The sequence below is a fragment of the Myodes glareolus genome, chromosome 15, assembly GCF_982192425.1.
Source record: "Myodes glareolus chromosome 15, mMyoGla1.1, whole genome shotgun sequence".
Taxonomy (NCBI): domain Eukaryota; kingdom Metazoa; phylum Chordata; class Mammalia; order Rodentia; family Cricetidae; genus Myodes; species Myodes glareolus.
The window spans coordinates 30,916,346-30,929,639 of NC_142040.1; the positions used below are offsets into that span (position 1 = coordinate 30,916,346).

The 13,294-nt window shown below is 43.7% G+C and overlaps 1 pseudogene; it reads left to right on the forward strand.

Moving 5' to 3' along the window:
- Positions 1–1,606: 1,606 nt before the first annotated feature.
- LOC125406033 (large ribosomal subunit protein eL42-like) lies at positions 1,607–2,089 on the forward strand (annotated as a pseudogene).
- The last annotated feature ends 11,205 nt before the right edge of the window (positions 2,090–13,294 follow it).

Here is a 13,294-nt window from a genome sequence, read left to right on the forward strand (position 1 = left end):
CCATGGGCCTGGGGTGGACACTGCAGACTGTCTAATGCCTCACGCATTTCCATGTAAGCCATATGCAAACTATGCTGCACATAGATGGTGAACGTTGGACTGTATGTCTCCTGGTCCCTTACAATTCAGGCTCTACCTGAGGACTAGCTTCCACAGAGTAGACTGGCAAGGTGGCCTTCTGTTAGGGGAGCCAAGGGGGTATTTTCCTGTCTTGGGTGCTGCTGAAACCACAGTGTGCTGCTGTTGAGGTCACAGTCTCCAGAAAGGTACAGTCACCTGCATAGACTAATTCTGCAGTGTTGATCTATGAGGATTAGAGAGCTTGATTCTCCAAACATCGCAATAAAATGTATACATGCCCTGTATGAAAACCACCAGCCTCCTCAGTCACTGAGGTCTGAGGACCTGACAGCCATGGTGCCTCATCAACCAGTCTTGATTAAGCTTCCTTACAGTGGAAGGAGATTGAAGCTGTGGCCCTTGGCGGGTTCCATTCAACCGGAAACTCTTCCACCTCCAATCAAGTGGAATGTAGGAAAAAGAAAGAGGTGAGAAAAGGTTTAAACAGAAGCAGGCTGTGAGGTAAGTGTTTTTAATGATGATCTGTTCTAGAACAAGCGACTAAGCTTAGCAGGAAAGGTGCAGAGCCTTGCTGCACATGGGAGCCTGGGTGCATGAACCTCCCTGTATACTGGAGCCTGCGTGCCTGAGCCTCCCTGCACACTGGAACCTGCGTGCCTCAGTCTCCCTGCTCACTGAAGCTTGTTCCTTGATGCACACAGGAGCCTGTGTGCCTTGGGGGTCACAGTAGGGAAGAGCTCTGCCTGGTAACCTAGTGTCCCCTGACACATGACTATGGGGTGATCACAAAACTGGCTCCCCTAAAGGTTTTCAGAAATGACTGTAGAAGGGTGATGTAAAATCAACAATCTGGAAAAAGGGAACCTTGCTTTTCTTTTCTTTTGTCAGAAATAGGAACAGTTCTTGTGGCTCAGAGAAAGCCTTGCTACCTTTTGATAGAACATCATGGCAGTGGCCTGCAGTAGAGACCTCATGGCCTCCAAGAAGCAAGGAAAGAGAGGAAAGGGCTGGGTTCCAATATTCCCTTCGTAGGCATTCTCTAGAGGACCCGACTTTCCTGCCACCTCCCACTAGTGCCAGTCTGCAAATCAGACCTTCAACAAATGACCTTCAGGGGACAGTCAAGATCTTTCCTTTCCTTTTCTTCCCCCTTTGGTTTTTATTTTATTTTATTTTTGCATGCTTTAAATTGGAGTTAAGAAATACATATGGGACTGGAGAGATGGCTCAGAGGTTAAGAGCACTGGCTGCTCTTCCAGAGGACCTGAGTTCAATTCCCAGCAGCCACATGGTGGCTCAAAATCATCTATAATGAGATCTGGCGCCCTCTTCTGGTATGCAGGCATACATGCAGGAGGAACACTGTATACATAATAAAGAAATTTTAGAGAAAAAAAAGTACATCTGAATCCAGAATAAACCACCTCCGTGCACCTTGTGGTCACTTACTTTTACCTTTTATTTAGAAAAACTTATTTATAACCTTGTATCTCATTTTTAAAAAAATATTTGTTCACCTTTCCCCGTCTGGCTCGCGCGGTGGAGGCGGCTCTTTCGGACGCCGGGTCTCTCGTTTCCATCGGTAGATGCTCTACTGCAAAGATGGTCAACGTACCCAACACCCGAAGGACTTTCTGTAAGAAATGTGGCAAGCATCAGCCTCACAAAGCGACCCAGTAAGGCAAGGATTCCCTGTATGCCCAAGGGAAGCCGCGCTACGATCGGAAGCAGAGTGGTTACCGTGGGCAGACAAAACCAATTTTCCGGAAGAAGGCCAAAACCACAAAGAAGATCGTGCTCAGGCTTGAGTGTGTGGAGCCCAACTGCAGGTTCAAGAGGATGCTGGCCATTAAGAGATGCAAGCATTTTGAACTGGGAGGAGACAAGAAGAGAAAGGGCCAAGTGATCCAGTTCTAAAACTTGTGTTTTCTGAGAGGAAAATGCCGAAGCAATAGGAAAATTACCTGTTAGAAAATAAAGTTATTGTTATTGATATCTAAAAAAAAAATATTTGTTCACTTATTTTACATGCATGGATGTTTTGCCTACATGTGCGTCTGTGCATCACATGCATACACTGTATGCAGAAACTAGAAAAGGGGACTGGAGTCCTTGTCAGCAGCCATGTGGGTGCTGGGACTTGAACCTTGGTCCTCTGATCAAGCAGCCGGTACTTAACTGCTAAGCCATCTCTCCATCCCTTTTCATTCATTTGTAATTATGAAGGTATGTCGATTTCCCACACTGTTGTGATTTTAATATGAGTTCACACACACACACACACACACACACACACACACACACACACACACACGCCATAGGCCCTGTGCTTGAACACTTGATCCCCAACAGGTGGTACTGTCAGGTGTTCTGAGATGTTGTGGCACCGTTGGTAAGTGGGGCCTGACAGGAGGAAGCAGAATGGCTATGGGGGTGGGCACTGAAGGTATGGCTGACTCCACCCCCAACCAAGGTTCCTCTCCCGCTGAGATACAGAAAGCTGTCCCACCAGCTCCAACTGCCATCCAGAGCCACCCCAGCCATGATGGACCGCTCCTGACACCCCAGCTGTGATGACTGTGCTCCTGACACCCCAGCTGTGATGACTGTGCTCCTGACACCCCAGCTGTGATGGACTGTACTCCTGACACCCCAGATGTGATGACTGTGCTCCTGACACCCCAGCTGTGATGGACTGTACTCCTGACACCCCAGCTGTGATGGACTGTAATCCTGACACCCCAGATGTGATGACTGTGCTCCTGACACCTCAGCCATGGCGGACTGTACTCCTGACACCCCAGCTGTGATGACTGTACTCCTGACACCCCAGCTGTGATGGACTGTAATCCTGACACCCCAGATGTGATGACTGTGCTCCTGACACCCCAGCTGTGATGGACTGTGCTCCTGACACCCCAGCTGTGATGGACTGTGCTCCTGACACCCCAGCTGTGATGGACTGTGCTCCTGACACCCCAGCTATGATGAACTGTACTCCTGACACCGCAGCTGTGATGGACTGTGCTCCTCAAACTCTAAACCAAAATAAGCCCCCCTCCTTTAAGCTGTTCCTGCCAGATATTTTGTCACTGAAATGAGAAAAGTAACTAATACGTACAGCAGCCGGTCCCCATAATGTAATAATGACACTAAATGCATCACAATATCATAATAACTCTCTTTCATTTCAGATCCCATGGGTTAAGGACTTGGTTGTACCAAAGGCTTCCACTTCAACACCAGTCACAAGTGGTAGGTTCCCAGCTACATATGCTTTGGTCCAACTTAGTTACAAATTAGGGTTCCATTGAGGGCCTTCTCATGTTCAATAGTTTGTTATAATATCTCATGGATACTATAAAGTGATTCCACATTTAGAGAAGCAGAGGAAAAGCATGAGGGTGAGTATGGGACAGCCCCTAACCCATGAGTTTCCACCCCTGTGGATCGGGGTACAACTCTCCTGGTACACTGATGCATCTCACAAACACAGAAACTTCCTGAACCCCAGACTTCTGGGACTTCGACCAAGGCATCCTCACATAGGCATAAGCATGTATTAACTCCATCTTTGCCTCCTTACCCTTTCCCAAGGATGGAAGATAAGCCTGGGAGGTCCAGACTTCTTCTGGGGCTAGGTCTTCCTAGTGATCAGTCCTTACGAAGAGTCTCCTGACTAAACCAAAAATGAGGACATGCTTCTGCACCATCAGTGGAAGAATTGGGGCTCCCTCAAAGAAGCAACAGTGCTCACTGGTCCAGAATTGGGTTAGTTGCTGAATTCTAGACAAAAGCCCACATCAAGAGGCCAGAGAGATGGCTCAGCACTTAAGAGGACTTGAGGGTCAGAGTTCAGATCCCAGTGCCCTTATAGCAAACCAACCCCCCTACACACATCTGAAACCCCAGTAGGGAGATAATGGTTGTTGGGGTTTCTGACTTTCAGCCTAGCCCAGAAAATGCAAGTCCCAGCTCCGAGGAGAGACCCTGCCTCAGAGGAGAAGTGGGGGAAAAGTGACAGAGTTGTATACTGAATGCTTCGTCTGGCCCTCTGTGCATGTGCAGGCATGTGCACCCACACTTGTGCACACACTGATGTGTACATACACCCATGCAGATGTGAACAAATTATAACTATGTTAAAGCCAGCAGAGAAACTGAGAAAAATTAAGTAAGAGTAATTACTGACCAGGTGGTGGTGATGCACGCCTTTAATCCCAGCACTCGAGAGGCAGAGGCAGGCGGATCTCTGTGAATTCAAGACCAGCCTGGTCTACAGAGCTGGTTCCAGGACAGACTCCAAAGCTACAGAGTAGCTCTGTAGAAGGAGCAGCGGGCTGTGTTCTCACCCGGATCCTGGCTAGCTTACCCCCGAAAAAATTACATGGAAACTGTATTCATTTACACACTGCCTGGCCCATTGTCTCCAGCCCCTTATTGGCTAACTCTCACATATTAATTAACCCATTTCTAATAATCTGTGTGTCACCACGAGGTCGTGGCTTACCAAGAAGATTCTAACCCACGTCTATCTTGGATAGGAGAGCCATGGCGTCTGACTCATTGCCTTCTTCTCAGCATTCTGTTCTGTCTACTCCACCCACCTAAGGGCTGGCCTATCAAAAAGGCCAAGGCAGTCTCTTTATTAATCAATGAAAGTAACACATAGATAGAAGACCCTCCTACATCAGTAGCTCTGTCTCAAAAAACTAAAAAGAGAGAGCGAGAGTAATTACTGAGTAAGTGGATAAAATCCTCCCATAAACTGCTCTTGTTATGAGCATTTAGAAATAACAGTGTGTGTCTGTTGGTGAGGCTGGGGCATGACTTTGTTCATGCTAGGCAAGCTATACCCCGGACCCTGGTGTTTTTAAACATTTCACAGGGTCAGCTTGTATATTTCCACAGCTACCAACGGGCACTGATTTCAGTTTCATAGGCAGGAGGACTGAGGCTAAGAGGTGCTAACTAACTCATACAGGGCCAAACAGATAGCTGGGTGGAATGATTTGGGCTATAGACTTAGCATCAGCCTCTACCACCTGCTAATTTTATGATCAAATGAGGTGTCTCCTTACAGAAGAAACAGAAAACACCGTGAGGTGTCAGGCTTCAGATGCCTCTGGAAGCTGGGAGTGGTAGCTTGTACCTATAATCCCAGGACTCAAAAGGTTGAGGCAGGAGGACTGTTGTAAGTTTTAGACCATTCTGGGCTACCTAGTGAGCTTCAGACTAGCCTCAACTATAGAGAGGGACCTTTTCTTAAAAAAAAAAAAAAAAAGGAAAATGCTCGTGAATATACCAAAAGGATCACACTGCCTTTGTATAGATGCAACTTCCTCTATGTGTCTGTGTGTTTGAGATGGGTTAGGCAAGCCCAAAGGACTCACATTTTGCTTTGGTAAATGGAGAGCCAGCTACTCCCATCAACTGAGGGAAAAGCTAAGGTGTGCCTCAATGCCAGCCCAGTTCTCAGGCTTGCCAGCTGCAGAGACACTGCACTGGGTCATGAACCAAGTGCTGGGCTGACTGCGGTGACAGGTGTAGAGGCCCAGGTCGCCAGCCCAAAATGACAGCTCACGGAGGCTGTCTGCTTCTCAGTTCTACTGTCTATGAGACTCGTTCTTCATTGCCAGAATGATGGATTACCTTGTCATTGGGAGAAACACACACACACACACACACACACACACACACACACACACACACACGGTGCTTCCAGGAAGCTTGGCTTCACTTGAAAAGCATGAGATGGCAAAAATGGAAGAAATCTGCTTGCAAATGTACCTCCAAGTAGGAAAAATAAACTGCTTCTTATGATTAAACCAAAGGATGACTTAAAACGTGCGATTGGAGTATCACCTCTCCATAGACAGGATCATCGTATAAATGCTAATCCTCGAGACATGGGGCCTGACACAGCCCATGGGGGATGTCAATGTCATTCCTGGATAAAGTGCCCACACTCCTAGGACTGCAGAGAAATGAAAACAGCCAGGCAGTGGAAGGCAAGTGGCTGCGTGACTGGAAAGAAATGTCAGCTCCATGTTGACACTGGCCTTTGAGCAAATAATATACGATATAGCAACCACAATTACTCAAATGCCTTACGATAAAAACCCAACTAAGGAAACTAAACTATGATAAGACTTACAAACGTGAATTTGTTGAGGGTCTACTTAAAGATGATGTATATTTGTAGATGGGAAGTTGAATCTTAGGGAGTCACTAACTGGCACCAAAGCGGAGAACAAGTGGCCCCAAGGAGGCTGGGTCTCATAGCTGACACAGGATTATGTCCACTGCACAGCCAACACATAGTCAAAGTCAGCAGATTCAAGGGATACGGACATTGCCCCCAAGTGGGCACAGGCAGATTTGCAAATCATATCGCAAATATGGTTACAGGAAAAGGTAGGAATGAGTCTATTCTCATCAATAAGCATGAACAGTATCATGCAAATGAGACATTAAATATTTTTATATTTGTCTACATATTACAAGCAGATAGAGAAACAGACTTGCATATTCTCACACACATGTGTATATTATTTATGAGCTATACATGGCTATACATCATTTGTATATAGATGTAAACCAACCTTTAAAATCTATTGAACAGATAATGCATAAATGAGAACACTTGCCAATAAGTCTACAAAAAAAAAAAAAACCTAGCTGGCAGTGGTGGTACAAGCCTTTAATCCCAGCACTTGAGAGACAGAGGCAGGCAGACCTCTGTGAGTTAAAAAAAAAAACCCTGGTCTATAGAGGGAGTCCAGGATAGGCTCCAACGCTACAGAGAAATCCTGTCTCAAAAAACAAAAAAATAAACCTCAATACCATTAGTCACTATGGAAATGGAAATTAAAACAGCCAAGCACATCTAGTTACCCTACAAAGAGCTACAATTTAAAAATTGTCCCCTGACATTCACATATATGCTATGGCATCTACATGCACATGTGAGCACATGTGTATGCACACAAACACACACATACTATATAAATGTAGTTATTAAAAAGGTTTTTTTAAATAGTCCAGATCTACAGAAATACTCATTAACAATAGAATGAAAAATAAATGGAGGGTATTTTTTCACAAAAACTGAATTCTACAAATAACACAGTGACCAATAGCGTTGATGATTCTAAGACAAAAGGTTCGAAGCTACAGAGAAATCCTGTCTCAAAAAACAAAAAAATAAAAATAAAAATAAACCTCAATACCATTAGTCACTATGGAAATGGAAATGGAAATTAAAACAGCCAAACACATCTAGTTACCCTACAAAGAGCTACAATTTAAAAGTTGTCCCCTGACATTCACATATATGCTATGGCATCTACATGCACATGTGAGCACATGTGTATGCACACAAACACACACATACTATATAAATGTAGTTATTAAAAAGGTTTTTTTAATAGTCAGGATCTACGGAAATACTCATTAACAATAGAATGAAAAATAAATGGAGGGTATTTTTTCACAAAAACTGAATTCTACAAATAACATAGTGACCAATAGCGTCGATGATTCTAAGACAAAAGGTTTCTGCCCTAGTTTGTATCTCTGATGCTACGATAAACACCATGAGCAAAAGCAACTGGGAAAAGAAAGGTTTTACTTGGCTCACGGGTATATTCCACCATTGAGGAAGGCAGGAACTCAAGGCAGGAACTGAAGCAGAGGCCATGGAGAAATGATGCTTACTGGCTTGCTCTCCATGGCTTTCCCAGTCTTCTTTCTTAAACAACTGAGGACCACCTTACCTGGGCAGCACCACCCTCAGTGGGCTACATCAGTCAGTAATCAAGAAAATGATCAGGCAAAGCAGTTCACTCCTTTAATCCCAGCACTGGGGAGGCAGAGGCAGGCGGATCTCTGGGAGTTCGAGGCCAGCCTGGTCTAGTGAGTTTCCGGACAGACAGACAGAGGTACATAACAGATAACAGTCTCTCTCTCTCTCTCTCTCTCTCTCTCTCTCTCTCTTTCTCACACACACATACACACACACACACACACACACACACACACGAGAGATAAAAGAAAATGTCCCTATAAGCCTGTCCACAGGCCAATCTGATGCAGGCATTTCCTCAACTGAGCTTCCCTCTGCCCAGATGACTCCAGTTTGTTCGAGTTGACACAAACTAACCAGTGCACTGTTGAACAGTTAAAGCAAAAGGTCTGGAAAAGTCTATCTGTATAAGAAATTTCAGCACAGGGGAAAGCCCCTTTGGTTACAGAAACCATGACAGTAGTTACCTTTGGCAGCAGGGTGGATCACTCAAGCACAAGAAAGACCTTTAGAGTTGTGGTTTTACATTGTAAACCTTCAAGCTATGGCACTGGGTTTTTGGCTACATATTCTACTTTGTAATAGTATGATTACCAAAAGAACAGAAAGAACAACATTTGTTTCCAAGTGTCTCTATAGAAATACAAATGCATCTGAGAAAGGTCTGGTTTAACCCATCCCAAACCCTGTTGAAGCCGGATTAGGTGTATCAAGAGCTACAGCATTGACACAGAGGAGATCCCAAGGCAGCCAGGACCCAGAGAACACACTCGTCCAGTCCTGGCCCAAGTTAAACCTAGCTTGAAGTTTTGGTTTAGGCAGCTCTCTCTTTTCACCTCATTCCCACTCTGTTCCCTGACCTCTGGGCACGAGGTTCAGCTTTCATCATCTTCTTGACCCTTCTAAAATCACCACCCACCATAGAACAGAGCCCTACAAATAGGTCAGGAGAAATGGCTATGCGCGTGGAGGGACCTGCTTGCACCCAGTTGAAAACAGCAAGACCAGGGGCTCTCTTCCATTTTCTGCCTGCTTCCCTCCCACTTCCTCCAGCTAATCCTTCACTGTCAGCACTTTCAAGATCTTCTCATTGATAGAAATGAGATCCTTGTTCCCTTGGCTTGAGGCTGTCTGATGGGATTTGGGGACAGGCTGCTACTGCACAAGGAAGGATATAAATAAAGAGAGCAAAGTCATTCAGGAGGCCTGTGCCATCAGGAAGATTGTTAAAATAAATCACTGCATTTCCAAACCAGCAAGGGATATTTATCACTGCATTCATCCAGGCTGTGCCCAAGAGTCTGGAAATGAGTACCAGTTTGTCCCCATGAGTGGAGATACGCATGATTTTAACCAGCAAAATATGCAAATGTGACTGGTCGCTATCAAGGATGACAATACATTGATTCTTATTAAAATGTAGCAATGTAAGGCTCTGCACCCTGCCAATATTAATCAAAGGAACATAGGAAAATCATAAAGTAATTTTTTAAAGATTTCTGTGCATTTATTTGTTTATTTATGTGTGTATTATTGTGGGAGTCTGAACATGGACAACTTGAAGGAGTTCACACTCCTCTTCCACCATGTGGGTCCCAGGGGTCAAACCCATGTAATCAGGCTTGGCAGCAGGTGCTTTTATGCACTGAACTATCTCTCTAACTTTTATTTTATTTTCAAGTGTGTGTGCATGGGGAAATGTATGTATGAGTATGAGTTTATGTATGTGTATGCATGGGGAATGTGTGAGCATGTGTGTGTGTGAGAGAGAGAGAGAAAGAGAGAAAGAGAGAGAGAGAGAGTGTGTGTGTGTAAGGCTACATAAGTGTATGTATAAGTATGCATATATGTTATATGTATGTTTATATATTGGGATGTATGGGAATGTATGTGCATAAGATAGAGAGAGTGTGTACAGGGCTACATGTGTGTATTATATGAATATAGATGTTTATGTATGGGGCTGTATGTGTGTATATATAAATGTATGTGTGGGGTATGTGTATGAGTAAGTGAATATGTACGTGTGTTATGTGAGGCCACTAGAATCTGTTAAGGGTTCTCAAGAATTTATTTAGGTATAAAATAGGGGTAAACACTCACTGACACAGAACGGTTTAGATGCCACCATAGATCCAGATGTCTTCGTCCAGGTGTTCTGTCCAGAGGTGAAGAGCAAGCCACCTACTCTGCTCTGACCACCCAAGACAGCGCATGTCCTAGAACCAGATTTAACCAATACTTAGCCACAAACCTAGCCCTACACAAAATACTAGAAGGAAAACTCTACCCCAAGGAAGTTGGCTACATCCACAAAAACACAGGCAATAGATGGCCTCACAGTGGCAAATCTTAAAGAAGGGAAAACACACACAATAACATCACCAACAATAAAAACTAAAATAACAGCAGATAACAATCATTGTCAAGGGATTCAAACTGGAAAAGAAGAAGTCAAACTCTATTTGCTGATGATATGATAGTTTACATAAATGATCCCAAAAATTCTACCAAGAAACTTCTACAACTCATAAACACCTTCAGTAATGTTTATGAGTAGCAGGACACAAGATTAACTCAAAAAAATCAGTAGCCTTCCTTTGCATGATGATAAACGGGCTGAGAAAGAAATCAGAGAAGCATCACCCTTCACAATAGCCACAAATAACATAAAATATCTTAGAGTAACTCTAACCGAACAAATGAAAGACCTGTATGACAAGAACTTTAGATCTTTGAAGAAAGAAATTGAAGAAGACATCAGAAAATGGAAAGTTATCCCATGCTCTTGGGGAGGTAGACTTAACATGGTAAAAATGGCAATCTTACCAAAAACAATCTACAGATTCAATGCAATGCCCATCAAAATCCCAGCAAAAGAACAATACTCAACTTCATATGGAAAGGCAAAAATGCCAGGATAGTCAAAAAAAAAAAACCTGTACAATAAAGGAAATTCTGGAGACATCACAATCCCTGACTTAAAACTTTACTACAGAGCTACAGTACTGAAAATAACCTTGTGCTGGCATAAAAACAGACAGGAGGACCAATGGAACCAAATCAAAGGCCCAGATATCAATCCACACACCTAAGAATACCTGGCTTTTGATAAAGAAGCAAAAAATATCAAATGAAAAAAAGAAAGGATCTTCAACAAATGGTGCTGGCATAACTGGATATCAACATGTAGAAGAATGAAAATAGATCCATATCTATCGCCCTGCATAAAACTCAAGTCCCAGTGGATCAAATACCTCAACATAAAGCCAGCTACACTGAACCTCATAGAAGAGAAAGTGGGAAGTACACTTGAATGTATTGGCACAGGAGACTGCTTCCTAAATATAACCCCAGCAGCACAGACACTGAGATAAACAATTAATAAATGGGACCTCCTGAAACTGAAAAGCTTCTGTAAAGGAAAGGACACGGTCAACAAGACAAAAACGACAGCCTACAGAATGGGAAAAGATCTTCACCAACCCCACATCAGACAGAGGGCTAATCTCTAAAATATACAAAGAACTCAAGAAATTGGTCATCAAAAGAACAAATAATCCAATAAAAAAAATGGGGTACTGACATAAAGAGAGAACTCTCAAAAGATGAATCTAAAATGGTTGAAAGACACCTAAGGAAATGCTCAACATCCTTGGCCATCAGAGAAATACAAATCAAAACAACTCTGAGATTCCATCTTACACCTGTAAGAATGGCCAAGCTCAAAAACACTGATGACAACTTATAGTGGAGAGGATGTGGGGTCAAGGGAACACTCCTGCATTGCTGGTGGGAGTGCAAACTGGTACAGTCACTTTAGATATCAGTATGGTGATTTCTCAGAAAATTAGGAAACAACCTACCTCAAGACCTAGCTGTTGACAGAGATTTCTGTCCCACCAGGTGCCATAGCCATTTAGTCTCAAATAAACACACAGAGGTCTACATTAATCATAAACTGGTTGGCCTAGTAGCTCAGGCTACTTATTAATTAATTCTCACATCTTGTATTAACCCATTATTCTTGTCTGTGTTAGTCATGTGGCTTGGTACCTTTTTTTTGCAAGGCAGTCACATCTTGCATCCTCTGCATCTGGGTGATGACTGCAGACTGACTCTTTTCTGTTCCCAGGATTCTCCTGTTCTCCTTGCCCTGCCTCTACTTCCTGCCTAGTTGCCCCGCCTATACTTCCTGCCTGGCTACTAGCCAATCAGCATCTATTTAAAATACAAATGACAGGGTACAGACCATTGTCCCACAGCACAGCAATACCACTTTTGGGTATATACCCAAATGATTCTCAATTGTACCACAAGGATATGTGCTCAACTATGTTTATAGCAGCATTGTTTGTCACAGTCAGAACCTGGAAACAACCTAAACGTCCCTTGATCAAAGAATGGATAAGGAAAAATGTGGCACATTTACACAATGAAGAACAACACAGCAGAAAAAAAAATCATGACATCTTGAAATCTACAGGCAAATGGGTGGATCTAGAAAGCATCATATTGAGTGAGATAACCCAGACCCAGAAAGACAAATACCATATGTACTCACTCATAAGTGGTTCTTAAACATAAAGCAAAGAAAACCAGCCTACAATTCACAATCCCAGAGAACCTAGGCAACAATGAGGACCCTAAGAGAAACATACATGGATCTAATCTACATGGGAAGTAGAAAAAGACAAGATCTCCTGAGTAAATTGGGAGCATTGGGACCATAGGAGAAGGTTGAAGGGAGAGGGAGGGAAGCAGAGAAAAATATACAGCTCAATAAAAACAATTTCATAAATAGATTGTCATGTCTGCAGACAAGACCACACCCTAGGATTCATAAGCCCCAAAAGCCATTGGCTAAAGGGATTGAAATCCCACAAAATACATGAATGTATGGGGGCATGTGTGTTTGTATGTGTGCATGTATATATGTGTATGCGGGGTGTGCATATGTGTATTAGTAAGTATCTGTGTATGTATACATGTATGTGTGGGGTATGCACATGTGTGTGCAGGTACCTACAGAATCCCCTGAAACTGGAGTTTATGGGTGGCCACAGGCTTTCCAGCACAGAGTGCTGAGGATGAAATTCCCTCCTCTAGAGGAACAGCACACAGTCTTCCCTTCACCCACTCCCCAGCCCTTGGGAAACTAATGTTTGAGGTGAAATAGCAAAAAAGAGCTACTTCTTCTTGGGGAAAACACCAAACCACAGATGATGCCGGTGCAGCAGGATGGCCCTAAGGACCCGGGGACCCAGGATTAGGAGGCGTGGAGACTTCTGTGGGGGATTTGGCAGCAGTTTTAGGGGATTCTAGGTCAAGGGTCAAAGCCACCAGGCTCACGGAGGTAAAGCCAAAGACAAGGAGTGATCCCGGTCTTCAGTCATCAAGTTGGAT